Consider the following 21,507-nt stretch of genomic DNA (forward strand, 5'->3'; position numbering starts at 1 on the left):
AAGCAGTACCTCACTGCACAGTTCTCCCTGCCACAGGCCTTGCCACTCATGGCCCAGCCTCAAGACCCCTGCAACTCCCCTGGCCCTCACAGGGAGCAGCCCCAGGGGTCCTAGGACCCACCCAAGGGGACCAAGAGGGGGGCATCCTTCTATTCTAGAGTGGAGATCCTGTCCCTCCTCGAGTTGTGGGGCGAGGAAGACACCTTGCAGGATCTCTGCTCCAAGCGGTGCAACACAAATCTCTATAAGCGCATGGCCAAGTCCCTGGCGCAGTTTGGATACCCATCCCGGACCTTGCAACAGGACTGGGGTAAGGTCAAGGAGCTCTGCCAGGAATATGTCCAGGCCAGAGAGTGCAGCTCACACTCAGGGGCAGGACCCCACACCTGCTCCTATTACTAGGAGCTGCACCAGATCCTGGGGCATGGGGAAACGTCTTCCACGCTTGTCATAGTAGACTCCGGCCTCCAGACCCCTGTCATCACCCGGCCGGAGGTCACAGTGGAGGAGGACCAGGGCTAGCTGGAGGAGGAGGAGAATACAGAGACTGTCACGCTGTCCCTGACGCCAGTGCATATGAGCCAGGACATCTCCCAGGCTGCCTCAGATTCCGGGGAGGGATTTTCAGGTGAGTGGTCTTAGTTTGTCTCACAGAGCGGAGGAGGCTGGCACGTGGGGGGTGAGTGTTGCTTGGGCTGGAGATCGTGCTGCAGTCTGTGCACGTGGAACCACATGTAGCATTAGCGTGTGGCATGTGGACACAGCTGGCAGCCCCAGAGCACACCTGGGATCCTGCTCCCGGGTTCAGGGGAGGCCACACATGTTCTGCAATGGCGGGGAGAGGAAGGGGCTGGGAGCAGCATCTGCCATGGCTGGAAGCAGGCTAACCACAAGGGCACAGGCACAACTCCAAACACACCGAGAGTGCTGCACACAGCACACGGGCATGCCTGCAAGTGTGAGGCACAACCCACTCCCATGGGCAGCGCTGCAAGCCACTGGTGTATGTGCAGACACGAGGGAGGGCCAGGCTCCTCCCGGCTCTTCTGCCACCCAGGAGGGGAGCCCACTGTGGCCAGACACTTCCCTGACCTGCTTGTCCGTGGGCCAGAGTGGGGGTTGTGAAGCGGGCAACATGGTCTCCTGGGCACTTAGGGTTCCCTGTGAGGCATGGCCAGCTGTTGGTGGCTGCTCACAGAGGAGAGCATGGCCTCAGGGACAGTGTCTTCAGGGATGACTGACCGCCTCTCCCTCTTTGTGTTCTCCACAGCTGGACCAGCTGGGACTCAGGGGCGAGCCACACCACCAGAGTGAGCTACCAGAGCCTGGGGGATCTGAGGGCATGCTAGGGTCCAGGAAGACCTCATGCGCCAGCATGTCTGTGTCCTGTGCAACATGCAGCAGACTCTGGCGCAGAAGGTCCGTGAGGACTCCGAATGGCAGACTTGCGCTTGGGACCAGCTCATGCAGCAGTGTGATAACATGCGTGCCAACGTGCCATGCATGATGCCACAACCACCTGCTGTCACTGCTCCTGGCTTCCACCCTCCTGCCCCCCTGCTATGCCCATTCCCCCTCCACCTGCCCCCCAAGTAATGCCCATGCCCTCTCCCCAAGTGATGCCCATACTCCCCCTGACCCTACTCCAGCCCCAGTCCTGTCCACCTCCCTGTGGTCCCTAGACCCACATGACTCCAACTCTGATGAGGTCCCCACACCCGAAGTGGCACAACTAGCTGCCCCCTCCCACTTCAGGTTATTGTAAGATAAATACAGACTTTGTTTTGTTCACAACCCAACAGATGTCTTTATTCTGAGGTTAGGGAAGGGGTGGAGGGAGGGGTTGTGGTGGGAAAGGATTAGGGCTACAAGCCGTAGTGGGGAGGCCCTGGGGAGAGTTATTGGGGTGCTTGAGAGAAACTCTCCCTCGGGGCTTCCTGGATGCACACCCCGGCCTGATGAGCCTGTCAGATGGCAGCTATCCTTGGCTGCTGGAAGGCTTGCCCCTCATGGCCGACATCTGCCCCCTACCTTGGGAGGAAGGCCTCCCCCTTCCTCTCCACAATGTTGTGGAGGACACAACATGCTGCAAACACCTCAGGGATGTTGTGCTCCCCCACGTCCAGGCGGATCAGCAGGCACCTGAACCGCACCTTGAGGCAGCCGAAGGCGCACACAACCTGGATCCGGGCCTGGTTCAGGTGGGCGTTAAATTGGTCCCTGCTGGGGTCCAAGTGTCTAGTATATGGCTTCATTAGCCATGGCATGATAGGGTAGGCTGCATTCCCCATGATGCACAGTGGCATCTGTATGTCTCCAACCATGAAGTCATGGCGGGGGAAGAATGTGCCCACCTTCAGCTTCCCGTAGAGGCTGGAGTTTTTCAATACGCAGGCATCATGTGCCCTGCCCTATCACCCGACAAAAATGTCTGTGAACTGTCCACGGTTGTCGACCCAGGCCTGCAGTACCATAGAAAAGTAGCCCTTTTATTACTACCCTGAGCTTGTGCTTGGATCGGTATGTGGGTCCCATCTATGGCTCCGGAGCCATTTGGGGAGCCCTAGGGCAGCAAATCTGGCCACAATTAGATCCAGGTCTCACAGGTGGATGACCCTACACAGCAGGATCAAGTTGATGGCCCCCACCACCTGCAGAAGGAGACAAACACAAAAAACAGAGAATGAGAGAGGGAGTGCCTGAAGCCTTGGGAGGTGGCTGCCCCCTCCTGTGCCCCCTCTCAAACTCCCCAGGAGCCACCCCCTATGATGCCCCCCCCCCAGCAGCAGGGCTCTGTGAGGGTGGAAAGGCACAACCCACCTGGCAGGGGGTGGGGAGAGTGTTGAATAAGGGGGACCCTCAGGAAAGGGAGGTTGGGAGTTGTTGGGGGAAGCTTGTGGAGGGGTTGTTGGGGGTGGAGTGGGTGTGTGGGGGGGCTTCCCCCACACCCGCTCCACCCCCCACAACCTCCAACTCCCCTTTCCTGAGGGTCACCTTTATCCAACACTCTCCCCACCCCCTGCAGGGACTGCAGCCCAGGCATGCCTTACCTCCATGAGGAGTGCCCTGACAGTGGACTTCCCCACACCAAACTGGTTGCCCACTGACTGGTAGTTGTTGGGGGTGGTGAGCTTCTAGAAGGCGACTGTGACCCATTTCTCCAGAGGGATGATGGGCCGCAGACAGGTGTCGTGTCTCTGGAGGGCAGGGGGGAGCCAGGCACACAGCTCCAAAAAGGTGGTCTTCCACATTGCAGAAGTTTTGGAGCCACTGCTGGTCGTCCCACGCCTCCATGACCAGCCGGTCCCACCAGTCTGAACTGGTGTCCAGCCTCCAAAAACGCCTCTCCACAGTGGGTTGCAGTTGCCAGAATGTAGCTCCTGCACCCATGGAGAGGGCGCCCAAAATGAGCTCAGGGTCGAGCTCAGTCAGGACCAGAAAGGTAGCTGGCACAAAATGCGGCATAAACTGCAGCATGGCTGTGTGGGGCCATCACATGCCCAGAGGCAGCTCCGGCTCCATAGATGAAAGGAAAAAACTGTGGCATCCAAAAACCAACAGGGCAACCACAGCAGGCTCTGCGAGAGCTTTGTTGTCCCTCAAAGAGGTAGCAAGAACGCAGCAGAAGCAGAGAAACGGCTGTCTAGGGGCGTCCCTTTAAGTGCATGTCTCTGCAAGGCTCTGGCACCAGCACTCGGAAGCAACTGGTGACCTAAAGCCCTGGCTGCAGTGGTTCCGGGTGGCCTTTTATGCGCAAGAGCATCTAATCAGTCTGGACGCTCTTTTGAAAAAGCATATAGTTTTCGATGCACTTTTGTGTGTGGATGTGCTCTTTTAGAGGAAGTTTTTCCAGAAGATCTCTTCCGAAGGAAGCCTGTTGTCTAGACTCTTCTTCCTCTTTTCAAGCATTTTCTTCAGAACTCTTCCCTTAACTTTGTGAAAGTAGAAAGAATTATACTGTAAGAGAAAGATGAATTGTGCTGTAATAATTGAACAAGTTGAAGGAACACTGTTTGTCCTTTAAGAGGAAGAAGAAAAGTATGTTAATGTTGTTTGTAGGTATGCAGATCAGAGTGCTAGCCAGAGTTAATAGGAAAAGGAACATTAGGTGTTAGGGAGAAAGCAATTGAGATAACCAAGGAGATATGGACAGGAGATTTCTGTGTGCTTGATGTTGAAATGAAGATACTTGACTAGTCTCACACTAATCATGTGAAGTTTTGCCCCTCTTTTTAATCCTGTTAACTTGGCTTTCTTTTGACTGTATAAATCAAGAGGTTTGAACCTTGTATGGTACTCACATTTTCTGGGTTAATTTAGCAGAGCAGCTTTGCTAATAAACATAGCAGTCTGACAAATCTGTGAGTACTGTCTGACTTTGACAACTTTTACTTTTAGTTTTTCTTCAGCAGCTGCATGCACTGCTTTCCACAAGTCCACCTGACTGGTTATGTAGGCAGCATGCAATATAATTGATGTGCATACCTTTACAGAAATGGAGAACTTAAAAATGGCTTAAGTTCATTGGATGTAGAGCTTTGTTTGTACCAGGCTACTGAAAATACTTTTTCAGACTAATCAGTACAAGCTGGTATCACTAAAAATATTTGTAAAGTGTTAATAAAGCCTCTGGCCCACAAGATGGTCTGATAAAATGAAACCAGCTACTGTCTCTGGAAGGAAAATGCAAAAAATGCTTGATTTGGTTAACTGAACGTCACTGGTCATCAAATTATTCTGCATGCTTTTTATGCAGCTTCTTGCCTCTTCTCTTTTTTTGTCATCTGACATGTCTAAGATTTGCAACCCCATAGATAGACCTGTCTAAACTAGGGCAAGACAGACCTCTTTTGTAGTGTGTTCTGTATAGTGCGTTTTCCCAGTCCTATTTTAGAAATACAATGCTGACTACTTAAGAGAAATTGTCACATTCAAATGTAGTCCAACCTCTGGCAATGTTCTTCATCTGTATTTTCCAAAGAAAGACAAGAAAGCAGTCTGTTTACTTCTCAAGTACTTTCCAAGGTTATGCCTGGCTTTTGAGGTTACTTCGACATCCTTCTCTTACCAGGAAAGGACAGAGATCTTGGAACAGGATCCAACATTGCATAATGCGTCAAGGCAGTTATGCAAGGGGCCTGGAGCAGTTATGCAATGCTGGATCATGTTCCAAGCTAATGGGCTAAATTCCTCTTGTGTAACCTCCTCACTCTCATTGGAGTTGCATAGGATGTTAAATAGTACAAAATGCATTCTCATGTGCTTAGTGACCTTGAGACCAATGTTCCCTCTGATTTTTTCCATCCACGGGTGGAATATGTTTGCTTATGTGCACCGAGGCAAATGTGCACCAAGAGTAGAAACAAAAAAACCCTAGATATAATATAATTTAAAACTTACTGTATGGATAATTACTCTGGCCAGGACAGGTTCAGAATTTTTAGAACTCACACTCAAAGAATTAAATGTTATTTCTAAGATAAATACATTAATTTTATTCTTTCCAAGTGTGTGTGTGTGTGTTAAAATATATTTGCATTGCAGAAAGTACCAAAAAGTAACAACAACAATAATACAAATGTGTTGGGAGGTAAGAGTGTGTGTAACCTAGAGCTATGTCGTGTGAGAATGAGATTTGGTGTGGGTGTGAGTGGGTGTGGGATAAAATGTGTGTGTGCTGGCTGCTACTGGGTAAGTTTCTGAGATGCCATGTGCTGTCTCTTTCACACGTTGACTGAAAGCTCTTCTGCTCTGTTATCTCTCCTCCTTCGTGGAGATGAGGTACATGGGCAGGGGCACAGAGGGTGTATGTGTGTGAGTCATACATTTTGTGAACTGGCTGCTGAAGAAAGCTCAGAGTTCACTGTCTCTTTAAGAATGCCCATGCAGAAGTTTGGAGCCCTCCTGAGCCAGGCTGTGTTCCCTCTCCCCTTTTTGCAGAAAGGGGGCAGAGAGAAGTGGGGGGGGGACACCCTGACATTAACACTCCCCCATTTCTCCCATCCCCTGCATAGCTAGCAGGAGTCTCCTGTGAGCAGCTTCAGGACAGAGCAATGGAGATGGGGGAGGAGCATCTGAACACATGGTTCCATCTGTGCAAACTCTGCTAATCAGCTGAGTGGCATGTGAATCTCTCCACAAGTGCACAGCTTACAGGGAACACCATTTATGCATCTGTTTGGAGACAGTGATTTATTTTTTTAAATGTGCCCATTCAGTGGTCTGGATTATCGTATTCTTGGCATGCAAAAACCAACTATTGTTAAGAGTCAGGATTTTTCTTACGTTTGTTTAATTCAATTACAATATTTATTCAGGGATAAGAGAAAATAGAAGAATCAATAGACATGTGAAGGAAGTGAGTTATTGTATTTCAAAATAAGCATGTGGTATAGACATAGTCTAAGAGACCCAAAAAAGTGCCACTGTAGTTTAACCAAGTAAAAGAAGCAGTGGGAGATAAAAAGGTATCATTTAAAAAGTGGAAGTTAAATCCTAGTGAGGAAATTAGAAAGGAGCAAACCTCTGGCAAATGAAATGTAAAAATATAGCTAGGAATGCCAAAAAAACTCTCAAAGTAATAACAAAAAAAGCAAGAAGCCTGCTAAACAACCAGTGGAGCCACTGGATGATCACAAAGCTAAATTAGCATACAAAGACGATATGCTTATTGTGGAGAAACTAAGCGATTTATTTGCATTGTTCTTCATAGCTAAAGACGTGAGGGAGATTCCCAAACCTGATCCATTCTTTCTTAGGTGACATATGTGAGGTGTCATTAGAGGAGGTTTGGGAACAAACTGATTAACTAAATGATAATTCATTAGGATCAGATTTTATTCACCTAAGAGTTCCGAAAAAACTCAAATGTAAAATTGCAAAACTACTGAGTATGGTTTGTAACCTATCCATTAAATTAGCTTTTCTACTAAATAACTGGAGGATAGCTAAATGTGGTGTCAATTTTTAAAGGGTGATCTTGACAATTACAGGCCAATAAGTCTAACATCGATACCAAATGGTTGAAACTATAGTAAAGAACAAAATTGTCAGACACATAGATAAACATAATTCAATGGAGGAAAAGTCTACATTTTTTTTTGTAAAGGAAAATCAAGCATTACCAATCTACTATAATCTTTGAGAGGGTCAACAAGTGTGTGCACAGGGGTGTAATGAACTTAGATTTCCAGAAAAACTTTGACAAGTTTCCTCACCAAAGATTCTAAAGTAATCTGTCATGGGATAAGAGGAAATATCCTCTCATGGACATGTAAATGGCTAAAAGATAGGAAACAAAGTGTAGGAATAAACGGTCAGTTTTCAGAACGAGGAGAGGTAACTAGAGGTGTCTCACAAGGGTCCTATTGGGACCAATCCTATTCAACATATTCATAAATGATGTGGAAAAAGGGGTAAACTGTGAGGTGGCAATATTTGCTGATGAAATAATAATGTTCAACGTTAAGTCCAAAGCAGACTGTGAAGAGCTTCAAAATGATCTCCCAAAAACTAGGTGACTGGGCAACAAAATGGCAATAAATTTTAAATGCATATTGGGGAAAACATAACCCAACTATACGTATCAAATGATCGGCATTAAATTAGCTGTTACCACTCGAGAAAGATGTTGGGAGTCATTGAGTGGCTGTTTTCAGAGAACAATTTACAATGTGTAGCAGCAGCCAAAAAACGCAAACAATGTTAGGAATCATTAAGAAAGGGATAGAGAATAAGACAAAGAATATATTATTGCCTCTGTAAAAATCCATGGTATGCCTACATTTTGAATACTGCATGCAGATGGGGTCAACTCACCTCAAAGGTATTTTGACATTGGAAAAAAGTTCAAAAAGGGTAACAAATATAATTAAGGGTATAGAACAGTTGCCATTTGAGGAAAGATTAATTAGACTTGGACTTTTCAGCTTGGAAAAGAGATGACTAAAGTGGGTTATGAGACAGGTCTATAAAATCATGAATGGTGTAGAGAAAGTAAATAAAGACATTATTTACTCCTTCCCAACATATCATATATATAGTAGCCCAATGTCTGTGACTCTGTAACACTGAAATGCTGGCTGTTCTCTCTGGGCGGCACTGTTGCCTCTTGCCATGGCGCTCGGCTGACTTCTGCACCGCTCAGCCGGGCCACCGCAGGGGAGCAAGTGGCGCAAGCAGCCATTTGGGTGCCATGGTCCCCATGCAGCACCCCCGTGACAGCGGGAGGGGAAGGAGGGTGAGGCGGTGAAGTACACGGCCAGCGGGCGGGGCCTGGCCATGTATGTCACTGCCCCACCCCCCTTTGCGCCCCCCCTTCGCCTCCCGCTGTGGCGCTCAGCTGACTTCTGCGCCGCTCAGCTGGGCCACCGTGGAGTAGCCCAAATGGCCGCTTGTTCCCACACAGTGGCCCAGCTAAGCGGCGCAGAAGTCAGCCGAGCGCCACGACGGGAGGCGAAAGGGGGCAGGGCGGTGACGTGCAGCGTGACAGCAGCTCCAGGCCCCACCCTCTGGCTGTGAACATCACCACCCCGCCCCCCTTCGCCTCCCGTCGTGGCGCTCGGCTGACTTCTGCGCCGCTCAGCTTGGCTGACTTCTGCACTGCTCAGCTGGGCCACCACGCAGGAGCAAGTGGCGTAAGTGGCCATTTGGGCTCCACACTCTCTGTGCACGAGGAGGAGGAGAAGAGAAAGAGAGAGTGAGAGGCAGGAGGGGGAGAAGAGAAAGAGAGACAGAGAGAGAGGCAGGAGGCGGAGGAGAGCTGAGCGAGAGAGGGAGAGGCAGGAGGACGAGGAGGAGGAGGAGAAAGAGAGAGGGAGAGACGGAACAAAAGACCGGAGACTCAGGAAAGAAGTGTGAGATAGAAAGGGAATAGGATGTGGAGGAGAGACCCGTAAATCCCATCTTAGATGGGCGATTGGCTAGTAATATAAGAAATGTATTCATTGCCACATCTCATTTGCATATGTTCTTTCCAGCATCTCTTGCCCATTAGAACATAAAAGCAAGAGAGAGCAATATAGATGTAGCCTTCATCTTTTATGTTCTAATGGGCAAGAGATGCTGGAAAATGGGGAAGATCTGGTAGGGGGACTGAGCACCCACCATTTTTTTTGGAGTACCAGAGCATGAATATTTTGTAAGCCTGTGCATGTTCCAAGTTGCATAGTAATTGTGCTTGCCTGCCCACCTCCACATTTTTCAGCTGGACAGCTCCTCTCTTGCTGTGCTCCTTGGTAGCCGGAGAAATCTGTTACTGCATGAACAACTCTCCTCCTGCTCTCAGCAACTGGACAGCACCTTCTGCATATGGATCTTTGCCAGCAGCTTTTGTCATCAGCTGTGTGACTCTTCGTGTATGTGGCTGGGTGGCACTCTTAGGGAAATGTGCAGCATAGCCTACTGTAGAAAAACCACACTGTGTAGTAAGCAGCTGAATGTTGGGGAAGAGCAGGTGAGATGATCAAATGGAGATCATTTCCTCCTCCCACTCCAACCCGCCCGGTTTGTTTGCCCCTCATCGGAAATAGTGATGTTATAGTGAGTCCTGAACCTATGACCTAACTGACTTCTTTCTTAAGCTGTTTCTCTTGTTATACGTTTTCCTCCTTCACTCTTGAAATACCTGTGCTAATCTTTATACTGTGAATGTACTATCTTAACATGTCCTGTCTTTCTATTGCTGCAGCTGTACGTTTGCATATCTGTAGGGGTGTGTGGAGTCATGAATTTACTATGCTTCTCTCCTATTCTTCCCTCCCATTGGCCCCTCTCAGAGGAATTCTCTTGCCCATAAGTCCTCTTCAGGAGTAAGGAGAGTGAGGTGGAGCAGCCCCAGTCTATGGCAGCTTGGACTGGCTGCAAACAGAGGCTGCTCTGGCTCTCTGTGGACAGGAGATGGTGGACCAGGCATGAGCCAGGAATGAGCAAGCCCGGCTGAGCCCAGGTTTGGGACATACCCCCACTGCAGCTCTGCATTTTAAATGGAGTAAGAGCCAAGCTACCTGCCCACCCAACCCTTACTACATTTAAACTGCAGAGCTGTAGTGGGTAACTACCGAACTCAGTGCCAGCTGGTAATGAGCACCTTCCCTTATCAACTAATCGTGTTGTTGATAACATTTTTAATCAACTACATGATTAGTGAAATACCCACTTCTTAACATCCCTACCCCATAGTCAGTATCCTTGTAATTACTTACATCTGAAATTTCACAGTGTTGTATCTGAAATCATGAAATTATTTTAAAAAAGTCGTTAATCTGGCCAGGAAATTGACCAAAAGACTGAATTTGGTAGGGTCCTGGGAGACTCAGATGAAGGGCTGAATTTGAAACTCTCATTTGTATTTATTCGTAGAATCATAGAGCTGGAAGAGACCTGAGAAGGTCATCAAGTCCAGCCCCCTGCTCTAGGCAGGACCAATCCCAACTAAATCAACCCAGCCAGGGCTTTGTCAAGCTTAGACTTAAACACCTCTAGGCATGGAGAGTCCACTACTTCCCTAGGTAACCCATTCCAGTGCTTCACCACTCTCCTAGTAAAATAGTTTTTCCTAATATCCAACCTGGACCTCTCCTACCGCAACTTGAGACCATTGCTCCTTGTTCTGCCATCTGTCACTACTGAGAACAGCCTCTCTCGATCGTCTTTGGAACCACCCTTCAGGAAGTTGAAGGCTGCTATCAAATCCCCCCTCACTCTTCGCTTCTGCAGACTAAACAGACCCAACTCCCTCAGCCTCTCCTCATAGGTCATATGCTCCAGTCCCCTAATCATTTTGGTTGCCCTCTGCAGGACCCTCTTCAATGTGTCCACATCCTTTTTGTAGTGGGGGGCCCAGAACTGGACACAATACTCCAGATGTGGCCTCACAAGAGCCAAATAAAGGGGAATAATCACATCTCTGGATCTGCTGGCAATGCTCTTCTTAATGCAACCTAATATGCCATTAGCCTTCTTGGCTACAAGGGCACACTGTTGACTCATATCCAGCTTCTCATCCACTGTAACCCCCACATCCTTTTCTGCAGAACTACTACTTAGCTGGTTGGTCCCCAGCCTGTAACAATGCTTGGGATTCTTCCATCCCAAGTGCAGGATTCTCATCAGATTTCTTGTGGTCCAATCTTTCAGTTTGTCTAAGTCACTCTGGACCCTATCTCTGCCCTCAAGTGTATCTACCTCATCTCCTAGCTTAGTGTCATCTGCAAACTTGCTGAGGGTGCAATCCATCCCCTCATCCAGGTCATTAATAAAGATATTGAACAAAACTGGTCCTAGAACCGAACCTTGGGGCACTCCGCTAGAAACCGACCGCCATCCTGACATTGAGCTGTTGATCACTACCTGCAGGGGCCGGCCTTCTAGCCAGCTTTCTATCCATCTTACCGTCTATTTATCCAATCCACATTCCCTTAACATATTGGCAAGAATATTGTGGGAAACTGTATCAAAAGCCTTGCTAAAGTCAAGGTATATCACATTCCCTGACTTTCCCATGTCCACAGAGCCAGTGACATCATCATAGAAGCTAATCAGATTGGTCAGGCATGACTTGCCCTTTGTGAATCCATGCTGACTATTCTTGATCACTTTCCTCTCTTCCAAGTGCCTCAATATGGATTCCTTAAGGATCTCTTCCATGATTTTTCCAGGAACCGAGGTAAGCCTATAGTTCCCTGGATCATCCTTCTTCCCTTTTTTGAAGATGGGCACTAGATTTGCCTTTTTCCAATCATCCGGGATCTCTCCCGATCTCCACAACTTTTCAAAGATAATGGCCAAAGGCTTCTCAATGACATTTGCCAACTCCCTCAGTACCCTCGGATGTATTAAGTCCTAACCTATGGATTTGTGTACATTTAGCTTTTCTAAATAGTTCCTAACCTGTTCTTTACCTACCAAGGGCTGTCCATTATCATCCCATCGTGCATCACTTGTCCGTGAATACAGAGGCAAAGAAAGCATGGACTACTTCAGCTTTCCCCACATCATCTGTCACTAGGGCTATGTCTAGACTACATAGCTCCATCGACAGAGCCATGTAAAATAGTTTATTTGGCATAGGCAAAGAAGCGGGGATTTAAATAATTAAAATAAAATAAAAATGGCTGCCATGCTGTGCCAACGATCAGCTGATCCAGCACAGCAGGGCAGTCTAGACGTGCCAAGGTCAACAAGGGAAGCCTTTGTTGACCGCTCCAGTATACCTCAGATAACCAGTTGAATGCCCTATCTTCTCCATTTGAAGCAGGGGTCCTCCTTTCTTGCTCATTCCTCTTTGCATTTCTTCCCGGTATTCGACTTTCCCACTCCCCTCAGAGTTTTGGTCACCATCCCCCAATGAACCTAGTTTGAAGCCCTCCTCACTAGGTTTGCAAGCCTGCTTGCAAAGATGCTCCTTCCTCTCTTGGTTAGGTGGATCCCATCTCTTCCTAATAATCCTTGTGCCTGGAACAGAGTCCCATGGTTGAAGAAACCAAAGCCCTCTCTGCAACACCACCTGCGCAACCACGCATTTACTTCCTCAATTCGACAATCCCTGCCCAATCCTTTCCCTTCAACAGGGAGGATGGATGAGAACACCACTTGCACTCTGAATTCTTTGATCCTTCTTCCCAGCACTACATAATCCACAGTAACCTGCTCAAGGTCATTCTTGGTCGTATCGTTAGGTCCCACATGGGAACTATATTATTACATCATAGCATGGGGATGTGGGGAAGGAATTACTGTTTTTAAGTGCCTTAAGAATATTTTAAAAAGCAGCATACAATCCCCTCCTCTTAATTCCTGAACTTTGCTTAACTGGCTGGTTATTCAGGCTTATTGCTTTTATTCTGCCTAAACAGGGAAGGACTATTAAAACATGACTGTACAAAAATTAGACTCTTTCCTTTTATATCTGAGGATATGTCTACGCTAGCCCCCTAGTTCGAACTAGGGAGGCTAATGTAGGCATTCGAACTTGTAAATGAAGCCCAGGAATTAAATATCCCGGGCTTTATTTGCATGTTCCCGTCTGGTCGCCATTTTTAAATGCCACTACTCCGAACTAACTGCCCGCGGCTACACGCGGCAGTCAAACGTTAATCCTCATTCCACGAGCAGTAACAGTTAATTCAAACTAAGGACTTCATTCGAATTAACGTTTGACTGCCGCATGTAGCCGCGGGCAGTCAGTACGGACTAGCGGCATTTAAAAATGGCGACCAGATGGGAACATACAAATGAAGCCTGGGATATTTAAATCCCGGGCTTCATTTGCAACTATGAATGCCTACATTAGCCTCCCTAGTTCGAACTAGAGGGCTAATGTAGACATACCCTGAGAGACCTTCAGGACTCATCTTATTGTTCGTTTACATGTAAATATTTTGTTGCCATTACATAGGACTGGGGAACCTCAGGACTGGGGGCCAAATGTGGCCCCTGGTTTGCCTGGATACGGCCTCCAAGGCTCAGGGCTCCTCCCCCAGTATTGGGGAGCATGTGATGGTACTCCAGTACCATTCCCGCCCCCGCCCCCACTGTTCTCCCTGTGGGGCTGGAGCACTCAATCACTTGTGTGCGGCCCTCAACTGATTTTTCTGTGGGTCAGCAGCCCCCAACTCAAAAAAGGTTCCCCAACCCCTGCTTAATTGGCTAAAATGGGAAAAAACCTCTGGTGTAGATGCAGTTACACCAACACAAAGGTTATTCATGCTAGTCTCTTATTTGGTTTCCAAATCAGAGTAAGCTATATTGATATAAGTCCTCTTTATACAGGGGAAAATGCTTCCACACTACGACTCTTTTTAATGTGCATCCTCAGCTCTGGCATGGAGTCCAAAGCATGAAGGAGCACAATGAATATTTAGTATACATGTCTGTGATGGGGTGGCACTTACCTCCCATGAGCACTCTCAGAATGCGTGTGCCTGCACTGTCTTGCTCTGAGCCCTCCAGCCGAGTCACACAGCCTGAGATGAATAGTGATAGAAATGTAGCCGTGTTAGTCTGGGGTAGCTGAAACAAAATGCAGGACTATGTAACACTTTAAAGACTAACAAGATGGTTTATTAGATGATGAGCTTTCGTGGGCCAGACCCACTTCCTCAGATCAAATAGTGGAAGAAAATAGTCACAACTATAGATACCAAAGGATACAATTAAAAAAAAGAACACATATGAAAAGTTTTTTTTAATTGTCTTCTTTTTTTTTAATTGTATCCTTTGGTATATATGGTTGTGACTATTTTCTTCCACTATTTGATCTGAGGAAGTGGGTCTGGCCCACGAAAGCTCATCACCTAATAAACCATCTTGTTAGTCTTTAAAGTGCTACATAGTCCTGTCTTTTGTTTCAGCCTGAGATGAATCATTCAAACCCCTCCCAGGATACACACTTAAGAGGGGCCCATCTCAGTGCCCTCTGTTAGTGTCCCTCTAAGTCTGTTTCTTGTTCTGGAGAGTGGTGCCTTCAGGGCTCACCCTCCTAGAGAGAGCTTGCTCACCTTTTCCGTAGGGTAGGGGTTGGCAACCTGTTCAAACCAAGGAGCCAAATTACCTCAAAATTCAGAAAAAGTGGTCGACAAAGCTGTATAAGAATGCCCGTCTGCATGACTAAAAACATACACCTTAATATTAGTGATCATAGAATACTACGGCTGGAAGAGAACTCAGGATGTCATTGAGGACAGCCTCCTGCCCAAAGAAGGACCAATCCCAACTAAATCATCCCAGCCAGGGCTTTGTCAAGCTGGGACTTAATACCCTCTAGGGATAGAGATTCCACCACCTCCCTATGTAACCCATTCCAGTACTTCACCACCCTCTTAGTGAAATAGTTTTTCCTAATATCCAACCTAGACTTCTCCCTCTGTAACTTGAGACCGTTGCTCCTTGTTCTGCCATCAGTCACAACTGAGAACAGCCTTTTTACATCCTTTTTGGAACCTCCCTTTAGGAAGTTGAAGGAAGATTTGATAGCAGCCCTGCCTCTTCTCTTCTGTCGACTAAATATGCCCAAATCAGCCTCTTCTCATAGGTCCTGTGCTCCAGCCTCCTAATCTTTTTTTGTTACCCTCTGCTGGACTTCAATGTGCCCACATCCTTTCTGTAATGAGGGGCCCAGAATTGGATGCAGTACTCCAGATGTGGCCTCACCAGTGCCAAATAAAGGAGAAGAATCACTTCTCTGGATCTGCTGGCAATGGTCCTCTTATGCACACTAATATGCCATTAGCCTTCTTGGCTACAAGGGCACACTGTTGACTCATATCCAGCTTCTCATCCACTATAATGCCTAGGTCCTTTTTTGCTCAACTGCTGCATAGACAGCAGTGTTTGGTGTTCTTCCATCCCAAGTGCAGGACTCTGCATTTTCCTTGTTGAAACTTACCCAGGTTTTTTTGGCCCAATCCTCCAGTTTGTCTAGGTCACTCTGAACCCTTATCCATATCTTCCAACGTATCTACCTCTTTCCCCTAGGTTAATGTTTCCTGCAAACTTGCTGAGGTTGCAAACCATGCCCTCATTCAGGACATTAATAAAGTTGTTGAACAAAACCGGCCCCAGAACTGACCCTTGGGGCACTTCACTTGATACTGACCACCAACCAGACACCGAGCCATTGACTGCTACCCGCTAAGCCAGTTTCTTATCCTTATAGTCCGTTTATCTAATCCATACTTCCTTAACTTGCTGGCAAGAATACTAGGGGAGACAGTATCAAAAGCTTTGCTAAAGTCAAGGTATATCTCATCCACTGACTTCCCCATGTGCACAGAGCCAGTTACCATGTCATAGAAGCTAATCAAGTTGGTTTGCCCTTTGTGAATCCATGTTGACTATTCTGATCACTTTCTCATCTTCGAAGTGCTGAAGCTGAGAATGGATTCCTTGAGGATCCCCTCCATGATTTTTCTGGGGACAGAGGTGAGGCTGACCAGTCTGTAGTTCCTTAGATCCGCAGTCACCAACCAGTAGATCGTGATCTACTGGTAGATCTCAGGGGCTCTAAGAGTAGCTTTTGAGCCATCTCTGAACTGCGCGCCTGCGCAGTACATTTATATTAGATTTCCTCATTTGAGGAGCAGCTACTCACCAAGCAACAACACAGGTGAATAGTTGCAAGGAATGGGGGGAGCTGGGAGATCGGGAGGGCTGAAACACCCTAGCCAGCTGATTGTGGCTTTCAGCTGAAAGAAGCTGCCCCGCACTCCAGCTGATCGGCGGCTTCTCCTCTGCGCCTGCTCACGTGGAGCTTGGTGCACCCTGGCTGAGTGCCATTGCCAGCTGGCTGGGCAGCCACTTCTCTTCCCTCCAGCCCGTCTGCCCTGCGCTCAGCCCAGGGAGGCTGCGTCTAGTTCCAGCTGTGCTGGAGCAGGCTTCCCGGGCTGGGCGCAGAGCAGCCAGGCGGGAGCGAAGAGAAGCGGCTTCCCGGCCAGCTGGCCATGGCGCTCAGCCAGGGTGCACCAAGCTCCCCGTGGGCAGGTGCAGAGGGGAAGCCGCCCAATCAGCTGGAGCGCAGTACAGCCTCCTCCGGTCTGAAGGCTACAGCTAGCCGGCCAGGCAGCTTCTTCTCTGCACCAGCCCACATGGAGCGTGGTGCACCCTGGCTGAGCACCACTTCCAAATGTTGAAAAACCTCTTCCAAATGTTGGAGAAACCTTTTTTAAAAAAGTAGCAGTATAAGGATTGGGGATAGCAAGTGATGGAGAGGAGGAGAATAGAGAGGGCGGAGCTTCAAGGAAGGGGCGGGGCGGTAGATCTTGGCTTGGTCTGTCATTTAAAAAGTGATCTTGGGTGTAAAAAGGTTGGAGACCACTGCCTTAGATTGTCCTTCTTCCCATTATTAAAGATGGGTACTAAATTTGACTTTTTCCAATTTTCTGGGACCTTCCCTGATCTCCACTAGTTTTCAAAGATAATGGCCAAAAGCTCTGCAACGACATCAGCCAACTCTCTCCGCACCTTTGGATGCATTAGATATGGCCCCATGGATTTGTGTATGTCCAACTTTTCTAAAGTGGGACGGCAGTGCAGGAAACCACTTACTTGGAGGCTTTCCCTATTGCTCTCATTGGCCAAAATCACAGCCAATGTGAGGAGTGGCAGGGTGGTGCCTAGGGGCACAGTGTCAGGTAAGTGCATCTTATCCCCCCTCATGCACACACCAAGTCCCTGCACCCCCTCCCTCCCTCTAGCCCAGACTCCTCACCTTCAGCCCACTCCTACACCCTGCCTCCTGGCCAATTCCTCACCCTCAGCCTGCTACTGCATCTTGCCTCCTACTCAGACCCCTTCTCACCCCAGTCTGCTCTTGCTTCCTGACTCCCAGCCAGACACTGCACGCCCCAGCTCCTCCTGCACCCATTTTATCAGCATGGGTGTGTGGCTGGCAGTCTGCAGAAAGGTCTGTGGTGAGTAGGGTGGGCTGTGGGTGAAAAAGTTAGAGAAGCTCTGAGCTAGACCCACTCCCAGCTCCAATTCTTGCGATCTTGAGGATTGATTGTAGGTGGGTCTAAGCATCTGTTACATAAATATATAACCCATAGCAATGGCACAGTTGAGAAATGCAACAGATGCCATCTCCAGCATAGGCCACCCACATACGGAGGGTGCCAGGGGGAAAGCTGGCAGAGGACATGGCCCAGCGCAGAACTGGTGCACACACTATACAGGAGGCTGAGGAGGTGGCAAAGGGCATGGCCCGGCGGGGCCCAAGTGCACACGCTGTGAGGGAGGCTGTGGGGCGGGTGGCGGGGGGCAGGGCCCGGCGGGGCGGGGCACACGCTGTAGGGGAGGCTGTGGGGCGGGGCGGGGCACACGCTGCAGGGGAGGCTGTGGGGCGGGGCGGGGCACACGCTGTAGGGGAGGCTGTGGGGCAGAGCCCGGCGGGGCGGGGCGGGGCACACGCTGCAGGGGAGGCTGTGGGGCAGGGCCCGGCGGGGCGGGGCACACGCTGCAGGGGAGGCTGTGGGGCAGGGCCCGGCGGGGCGGGGCACACGCTGTAGGGGAGGCTGTGGGGCAGGGCCCGGCGGGGCGGGGCACACGCTGCAGGGGAGGCTGTGGGGCAGGGCCCGGCGGGGCGGGGCACACGCTGCAGGGGAGGCTGTGGGGCAGGGCCCGGCGGGGCGGGGCACACGCTGCAGGGGAGGCTGTGGGGCAGAGCCCGGCGGGGCGGGGCACACGCTGCAGGGGAGGCTGTGGGGCGGGGCGGGGCACACGCTGTAGGGGAGGCTGTGGGGCGGGGCGGGGCACACGCTGCAGGGGAGGCTGTGGGGCGGGGCGGGGCACACGCTGCAGGGGAGGCTGTGGGGCGGGGCGGGGCACACGCTGCAGGGGAGGCTGTGGGGCAGAGCCCGGCAGGGCGGGGCACACGCTGCGGGGGAGGCTGTGGGGCAGAGCCCGGCGGGGCGGGGCACACGCTGCAGGGGAGGCTGTGGGGCAGAGCCCGGCGGGGCGGGGCACACGCTGCAGGGGAGGCTGTGGGGCAGAGCCCGGCGGGGCGGGGCACACGCTGCAGGGGAGGCTGTGGGGCAGGGCCCGGCGGGGCGGGGCACACGCTGCAGGGGAGGCTGTGGGGCAGAGCCCGGCGGGGCAGGGCACACGCTGCAGGGGAGGCTGTGGGGCAGAGCCCGGCAGGGCGGGGCACACGCTGCAGGGGAGGCTGTGGGGCAGAGCCCGGCGGGGCGGGGCACACGCTGCAGGGGAGGCTGTGGGGCAGAGCCCGGCGGGGCAGGGCACACGCTGCAGGGGAGGCTGTGGGGCAGGGCCCGGCGGGGCGGGGTACACGCTGCAGGGGAGGCTGTGGGGCAGGGCCCGGCGGGGCGGGGCACACGCTGCAGGGGAGGCTGTGGGGCAGAGCCGGGCGGGGCGGGGCACACGCTGCAGGGGAGGCGGTGGAGCGGGGGGGGGCGGGGCACACGCTGTGAGGGAGGCGGGGGGGGGGCGGGGCACACGCTGTGAGGGAGGCGGGGGGGGGGCGGGGCACACGCTGCAGGGGAGGCTGTGGGGCAGGGCCGGGCGGGGCGGGGCACACGCTGCAGGGGAGGCTGTGGAGCGGGGGGGGCGGGGCACACGCTGTGAGGGAGGCTCTGGCGCTGGCGGGATGCAGCAGCGACCAGGGCTCCCGGGGCGTAGCCTCGCTCCCTGTTACGCCCGCCCCGCCCCGCCGGCTCAGCCCAGACGCAGAACGGTTGGGGCTGCCCCGCCCCCGGATTCCGGCTGGGCAAGAGCTGACTGGGTCTCGCGAGATTTGAGCAATAACCCCGCGAGATCTCGCCACCCCCTCCCGCGTCATGTTTTCTCTTTGACAAGCCGCCGAGGAAAGGACGCGGCTGCGGGCCGGGACCTGACGCTCCCGGACCCCGACCAGCCGCCGCTCCGCCTGGACCCTGGTAATTGATCCGCCCCCTCCCCCCGCGTGTGCGAGCGCCGCGCGCCCCGGCCTCCGCGCGCCCCCGGCGGGCAGGGAGGCCCGAGCCAGGCGAGTCCGGCGGGGCGGTCGGGGCCGCTTCCAACCCCAACGGCCCCCCACGCGGTGGAGCTGGTGGGGGCCCGAGCTGTGACGTGGGGCAGTGAGAGGCGGTAAATGAGGCTCCGCCCGGTGCCCCTCGCCGTTCCGGGGCAGGGCAGGGAGCCCCCTCAGCACGGGGGTCTCCAGGCCGCCCCGCCCGCAGGGACTAACGGACGGTACCTTTGTGCGTGGGGCGGAGACCCTGCTCCGCGCTGCCGCCCCGCCCCGCCCCCCGCGCGCTGCTGTCGCATGTTCACCGCTGTCGCTTCCATGCATGCAAGTCTGCGCTCTGGGTGCGCTGCCTGCTGTCACGAAATTCAGGCAGGAATGAATGACGTGGGCTTGGATCCGCGGCCCTGAGTGTTGTGCACCCACCCGAGTTGCACAGCACTCTGTGGCCTGCCTTGCGCTCAGCTGCAGGAAAGAGAAAGTATCCACTCACTTCCGCTTCCAAATGATTTTTCCTTGGTTTTAGTTGAATGGCGCCCTATTAGCTCCATTAGACCTGCATGTCGTTTTTGTTCTGTATATATGTATGTCCTGTCTTGCCCGTCATGGGTGGGACGGTGTGTTGAGGCACAGCGCGCCTCCTTATCCCTTCATCGCCTGTGTTGAGGTAGTGTACCTGAGCAAGTTGCCCTTTGCTGGCCTGCATAGTTCATGAGCAGGGATATGATTTTTTTTCATGGAAATAGTGATTACATTTTGATGCAGAGGTGCAGGGGAAAAAACTTGGAAAAGGAGGGGATATGTGGAAGATAGAGGATTGAAGAGCGACACCCTCCACCATTCGGAGGCAGCTCTCATATTGCAGGTCTGGGCTTGGGTCTCCACTCTTGATGTCCCAATTGGTTGCAGTATTTATCCGTGAAAATTTCCTAATAGCAAGGGCCATTCGGTGCCTGGTAACTTGCTCAGTGTAACCTCTGGTCATAGAATCATAGGGTTGGAAGAGACCTCAGGAGGTCATTGAATTCAATCCTCTGCTAAAAGCAGGACCATTCCCAAATAAATCATCCCAGCCAGGGCTTTGTCAAGCCAGGCCTTGAAAACTTCTAGTAATGGAGATTCTATCACATCTCTAGGTAACTCATTCCTGTGCTTCACCACCCTCCTAGTGAAATAGTTTTTTCAAATATCCAATCTAGACCTCCCTCACTTCAATTTGAGACTATTGCTCCTCAGTCTCTCTCTACCCTATTTGAAATCCCCCCTCAGGTAGTTGAAAGCTGCTATCAAATCCCCCCCCCTTCTTTTCTGTAGACTAAATAAGGTCAAATCCCTTAGCCTCTCCTTGCAAATCATGTGCTCCAGCCTCCTAATCATTTTCGTTGCCCTCTGTTGAACTCTCTCCAATATGTACACATCTTTGCTGTAATTGGGGACGAGAGGGCAGAATTATATGTAGTACTCCTGATGTGGCCTTGCCAGTGCTGAATAAAGGGGAATAATCACTTCCTAGATCTGGCACTGCTCCTAAAACTGCACCCCAATTATGCCATCAGCCTTCTTAGCTACATGGGGACACTGTTGACTCATACCCAGTTTCTTATCCACTGTAATCCCTAGGTCCTTTTCTGCAGAACTGTTGCTTAGCCAGTCAGTCCCCTGCCTATAGCAGTGCTTGGGATTCTTCAGTCCCAGGTGCAGGACTCTGCACTTGTCCTTGTTAAACCTCATCAGATTTCTTTTTGCCCAATCCTCCAATTTCTCTAGGTCAGTCTGGCCCTTATCTCTACCCTCCAGCATATCTACTTCTCTCCCTAGCTTAATATCATTTGTGAATTTGCTACGGTGCAATCCATCCCCTCAATCAGGTCATTAATAGAGATGTTGAACAAAACTGGTCTCAGTAGGGATGTAAACCACTGGTTGACTAGTCATTCCCCCTCCCCCCCCCTTGCTGCCTCTATCAGGAAGCAGGAGCTGGTGCTGGGGGGAGCTGGCTTAAAAACCAGTTCCCCCAGCACCATTTCTGTGGGGGCAGGGGAGGTAGAGGC

The 21,507-nt window shown here is 51.1% G+C and overlaps 1 protein-coding gene and 1 long non-coding RNA gene across 9 annotated transcripts in view; one reads left to right on the forward strand and one right to left on the reverse strand.

The window, feature by feature from the left end:
• Positions 1-1,782: 1,782 nt before the first annotated feature.
• LOC142818360 (uncharacterized) lies at positions 1,783-19,868 on the reverse strand. The gene is made up of 4 exons (XR_012895848.1): positions 19,688-19,868; positions 13,893-13,964; positions 9,191-9,402; positions 1,783-3,957 (listed from the first exon to the last, which is right to left on the reverse strand). It is a non-coding gene; the product is annotated as an uncharacterized LOC142818360 (long non-coding RNA).
• The window catches only part of HERC1 (HECT and RLD domain containing E3 ubiquitin protein ligase family member 1), a 215,408-nt gene continuing 213,140 nt past the window's right edge, over positions 19,240-21,507 (forward strand). For 7 of the 8 annotated variants that reach the window (XM_075897632.1, XM_075897638.1, XM_075897635.1 and 4 more), the window contains exon 1: positions 19,240-19,388. The gene's annotated coding sequence lies outside the window, so the exon portion shown is untranslated. The remainder of the gene's footprint in view (positions 19,389-21,507) is intronic. The other variant, XM_075897633.1, reaches the window with a different exon arrangement.

The sequence above is a fragment of the Pelodiscus sinensis genome, chromosome 14, assembly GCF_049634645.1.
Source record: "Pelodiscus sinensis isolate JC-2024 chromosome 14, ASM4963464v1, whole genome shotgun sequence".
NCBI classification, from domain to species: Eukaryota; Metazoa; Chordata; order Testudines; family Trionychidae; genus Pelodiscus; species Pelodiscus sinensis.